Source organism: Panthera onca, chromosome F2 (genome assembly GCF_046562875.1).
Source record: "Panthera onca isolate mPanOnc1 chromosome F2, mPanOnc1 haplotype 2, whole genome shotgun sequence".
Lineage (NCBI taxonomy): Eukaryota > Metazoa > Chordata > Mammalia > Carnivora > Felidae > Panthera > Panthera onca.
Window position 1 is genome coordinate 11,759,725 of NC_138356.1, and position 5,921 is coordinate 11,765,645.

A 5,921-nucleotide genomic window follows, 5' to 3' on the forward strand; every position below is an offset into this window, starting at 1 on the left:
TCATTTACCAAATAATGAGAATTCTCCAGTGGCCAATTTTCTCAAAATCTTTACCTAAGCTCTCTGTCACCAAGGGTCTACTTTGATCAGAAATAGAGTGGTATAGGTAATACTTTTATTGAGAAACTCAAAGACGAAGCAATGCCTTCTATAAAATAAAAGGAGGAAAAAGTATATGAAATGCTTTAATTCTTCCATGATATTTATTGGAAAGAAAACAACTTTCTGCTATAACAGTTAGGAAAAAATCTAAGATGATTCCAAGATGCTATTTAAATAGCAGACTCAGACCAATTCATTCATTCATTTGATAACACTATATTAATTGAATACCTACTGTGAGCCAAAATAAATACAAAGCTCTCAGCAAATTAACACTCTATTTCTGAAAGAAATGTTTACTGATAAATTTCATGTTAAAGACAAAGAAGAATCAAGAATCCTGGGTACCTGGGTGGCTCAGTTGGTTAAGTGTCTGACTCTTGATTTTGACTCAGTTCATGATCTCATGGGTTTGTGAGTTTGAGCCCTTGAGTCAGGCTCTATGGTGATAGCATGGAGCTTGCTTGGGATTCTCTCTCTCCTTCTCTGTCTCCACTTCTCTCTCTCTCTCTCTTTCTCTCAATAAATAAAATAAATAAACTTAAAAAAAGATAAAGAATAATCTGTGGACCATGGTATCCAAGAAAAGAAAAATAACCTACCTCAGATTGGATGATAGATAAGGTCAGCCTGTCACAAATCCAAAGGAAATCATACATGGAGAAAGGGGGGAACAGCAGTTTCAAGGAAGGAAAGAACAAAGGTACAAATGCCAGGAGGATCACATCTCAGGTGCCTTTAATGGCAAGCAGTCTACACTTCAAGTTGTATGGGGTGAGGCTGGCATGTGGAGTGAATGATAGATAAAGCTAAAAAGAAAGATGTGGACCCGATCATGAAATGTCTTCTATGCCAAACTCAGTAGCTTAGACTTTCCTGAAGGCTATGAAAACACATTAATAGAATTTAATCATGAAAATGCCATGCATTTATTTGCATTTAATAACTCTCTGTAAGTCCTGTGAAAGCTAAATTGCAAAGAAAAAAAGTCTGAAGGCAGGGAGAAAATTCAAGAGGTTAATACAATAATCAAGGCAAGAAAAGATAAAGAGGTAAACTAAAGCAGTAACAAGTAGGGATGAAGAGGAAAGAATGTGTTCCAGACAAAATATAGAAAGAAGACAATAGGAGATGGAGGTGGGGGGAGGGTTGCAGGAGGGAGGGGCTTAGACTGATTCTAGTTTTCTGGTTTAGGTGACTGGATACCATGGTATCACTGGTAAAATAATGGAAGGAACAATTTTGTAGAAGGTATGGAGTCCAGGTTTTGACACACTGATTTTGAGCTATGTGTAGAACAACCAAATGGAAAGGATCAGTTAGTGGCTGTGGTTATGGTTTTAAAGTTGAGAAAAGAAATCTGAGCAGTGGATATAAATTTGGGCACCACCAGGTTTAGGTAAATTTATGACAGTGAATGTATAAATAAGAAAAGAGAATGACCAAAGATTGCAATTTGGGAAAGACTGATACTTCAGCATTAGATCAAGACGATAAGTCATCAGAGGAGACTGAGAATGAGATACTAGAGGATAAGAGAAATAAAGAAATCAGGAGAGGGGAAAACTCAAAGGAGAGAATGGCCCACAGGCTGAGATATCATGGAGCAATCGTGTAAGGTAGGCAGAGAAGAAGGTGTGCATTATTTGGTGATTGGAAAGTTAATGATGGCTTCAGAGCAGTTTCCATTGAGTAGTGGAAAAGAATGAGGTACGTTGGTTTGAGAGGTGAATATGTGAACATGTGGAAGTGAGTGTTCATCATTTTAAGAAGTTTACCTTCAAATAGCAAGACAGATATAAAGTAGCTATAAAGGCAAATGTAATTTTAAGATCTAGAGAGTATTAAGCCAAGTGAAATAAGCCAGTCAGAGAAAGACAAATACCATATGATCTCACTCATATATGGAATTTAAGAAACAAAATGAGGAACAAAGGGGGGAAAAGAGTGAGACCAAAAAACAGGCTCTTAACTATAGAGAACAAACTGAGGGCTACCAGAGGGGAGGTGGGTGGGGGCATGGGTTAAGTACGGATTGGAATTAAGGAGGGCACTTGTGATGAGCACTGGGTGATGTATGAAAGTGTTGAATCACCATATTGGACACCTGAAACTAATATAACACTGTATGTTGACTACACTTGAGTTAACATTAAATTTTTAAAAATTTTTAAGCAGTTCTGTAATAATTAAAGAGATTTTAGTATGAAAAGAGCATATGGAAAAAGTTTTCATGCCACATGTGGACAAAATAAATGATGGAGCAAGGTTTCTAGAAGGTACAACAGATGGTTCCAGAGTATAGGAGGAGGTGATAGCTTGGGATATGAATACGTACCTCATAACCAACAGGGACACCATTTAGTAATCATCAAAATAGTAGATGGAAAGAATAAATGAATGAAAGACAACGGGCTTAATATTTCAAAGTCTCCCTTTTCTCCCATAAAATATAGGGATAGAAATACCCATTTCACAGAACAATACAATAATTATCAAGTTAAGATTTCAGATGTGAAGCAGTTAGTAGAGTGCCTGGCCTCAAGATAGCTTCTGTTGATTAGTAGGTCTTACTATTGTATTAGAGCCACCCACTAGCTTTCCACCATTGATAGTGATTTTTGCCAAGAGCCCCTCGTTGCATTTTCCCCAGATCAGAGTTTGTAACTCAAGTACTTGAGAAAACGCAATAGCAGAAAGGGAATGACATAATCAGGTTCTGCTCTAGGAAAAAGGAAAAAGCAAGTCAAATTTTGTTTTGTCTTTGTGCTTTGAAATTATGCCTACTCTTACTCTTGTGGGCACACGCAAAAAAGCGAAAGACCCAGATCTTTCTTTAAAATGGGCAGTCATTTCCATTTTACCTCCAATAAAGGATCTCCCTTGGCAGTCTTAAAAGTTAACTAATAGCTAGATATGGGTGCAGCCAAAAGCAAGATGGGGCTTTCTCCCAGCCGCCTAACCCTGCTGGTCTGTTCCAACCTGTTAGCCCACATCCCAACATCTTAGGTTTACTCCTCTCTGTATTCCAAGCTTATGGAAGTGGATAGCTATCCACGTTGAAAGACACGGATACGTGTCTCCATTTTAATGCAGATGTTTCTCTCCTTAGCATTAAATAAAAAACTCTCTCTCAAACGTTCTTGCCAAATATTAAATGTATTCTACGTGTCAAATCTTATGTATATTCTACGTATTTCATATATTGTAAGTAATTTCCCAACTATATAATAAATGTTATAAGATAAGGAAATACTTAACTGAAAAAAACATCTTTTTCAAACACAAACTAAGTGGTGCTATTATGATTAATCACAGGAATATAAATTGTTTATTTACAGCTTGACTATATTTAATTTTCTGACTCACTGTTGCCGTTGGTTTTGCAATTTTAATTCTGTTCTGATAAAATTTGGTAATATGATAAAACTATTCAAGTCTTTTAATTTTGTACTAACAATATAATGAGTTTATTTCTATCTCAAAAAAAAAAAATCCTTTTTCCCTTCTCCAATAACTCATTTGGCTATCGACATCAAGAATCCCAGACAATATAGTACTGTGATTCAGTTAAAAACAAAGGGCTCTTATTTTAAGGCTAACTTCTTCTTTCTTTTTTCCCTTCCTTACTTCATTTCTTCTTCTAACAGATAACATTTATCTAACTGTTGACCAGGGACATACTAGCCACCAAGGCAGATAGGAAAAAATGGTGAGATGTCTTTGGGAAGTTCACAGCTGCTGAGAGGACAGACATGCTATAAAAACCCAGTCAGGGCACCTGGGTGTCTCAGTCGGTTAAGCATCCTACATGGGCTCAGGTCATGATCTCATGGTTTGTGGGTTGGAGCCTCACATCGAGCTCTGTGCTACAGCTCAGAGCCTGAAGCCTGCTTCAGATTCTGTGTCTCTCCCTCCGTCTTCCCCTCCCATGCTCATGTTCTGTCTCTCTGTGTCTCTCAATAGTAAATACATGGTAAAAAAAAGAAAATTAAACCCAGTCAAAGTGCTAAGTGAGTATAATGGGAAGGAAAGGGGGTCAGGGGGAGGTGGGGTTAGTGACTTCATGAAAGATCAAGGAAGCTTTCACAAAAGAGTTGTCATTAGATTTGAGCCTTGAAAGATGGCTAGAATACAACCAGATGAAGAAGACAAGAGATACATGAATATTCATAATAGCATTATTCAAAATGGCCCCAATACTAGAAGCAACCCAAGTGTTCATTCAAGAATGCATGGATAAATGAAATTATAGTATACCCATACAATGGAATATTGTTCAACCACAAAAAGAATGAAGTACATGATACAACAAGGATGAATCATGAAAACTCTACACTAAATAGAAGAAGCCAGTCACAAAAGATCACATATTGTATGATTCCATATGAAATGTCCAAAATAGGCAGCTGTATATGAGACAGAAAGGTTAGTGGTTGACTAGGGCTGGTGACTGCCAATGGCTATGAATTTCTTTATAAGGGGATGAAAATCTTCTCAAATTAGATTGTGGTGGTGTTTGCACACCCTGTGAATTCGCTAAAAACACTTCAAAGAAGTAAATTATATGGTATGTGAATTATATCTCAATAAAACTGTTATAAAACAGATGAGAAGGGCTGCCTGGCTGGTTCAGTCAGTAAAACATGTGACTGTTTCTCTTGATGTCAGAGTTCAAGCCCTATGTTGGGTATAGAGTTTACTTAAAAAAATTTTTTTTTAAAGATGAGAAGGTGTATTTTAGACAAAAGGAAAAGTCTATGTTCAGACTCGGTAGCATAAAACAGCTCAGTGAAGAGTTCCCTCTGCTGAACAATGAGCCACATAGTGGCAGGGGGAGACATACAATACTGGCCTCACCATTTAGTTGGTGAGATTTATGGGCAAGATGGAAACATCACACATCTTTACAGAGTGTGTTATAAGTGCGTGTTTGGGAATAAAAAGTTGGGCACAAGACTCAGGCATTCTAAAACCCACACTTCTGGAAAAAGGTGCACAGAAATCATGAACAATGCATAGTATTGCTGTTTACATTTATCAGCAATACACAAATCTTCCTTTGAGCATACATGATGAATATTTACCAACATAAACAATGCTATTTTTAACAAAGGGAAATAATCAAAGCCAAATGTACCATATTTATATAAGATATAAATGAATGTACATAAGTCATGTTAATTGAAGACCAACAACATGTGGTTAAAAATATTTTGATTAAAAAATTGTCTTTCAGGGGTGCCTGGGTAGCTCAATCGGTTAAGCAGCCCACTCTTGATTTTGGCTCAAGTCATGATTTCACAGTTTGTGAGTTCAAGCCCCACCGCATCTGTGAGCGCAGAGCCTGCTTTATATCCTGTCTCCCTCTCCCTGCCCCTACCCCACTCGTGCTCACTCTCTGTCTCTCAAAAATAAATAAATGTTAAAAAATTTAATAAAAATTGTATTTCTATAAATAAATAAAGTCAGATTGCTTTCAAGGACACCATATACTTGCAACCACTCAAGTCCTGGAGAATGAATTTTGAGATTTCTACCGCTGTGGCAGAATGTTAACAATGACACTAAGATAAAACATTTGCACAAGACACAACAAATGGAATTTTTCTCATATAGCAGGGTTTCTCCAAGTGTGGTTTGTGGACTATTTGCCTCCTAGCCTTAGCATATTTCAAACTCTGATTTCTGGGCCCTTACTGAGATGTAATGAATTGGGATCTGGAGGTAAGGGTGGAGAATCTGTGTGTTACTAAGTTGCTCAGGTAGTTCTGGCCTAAAGTCGTCAGCTAAAGTCTCAGCAACTCATGGAAGACTTA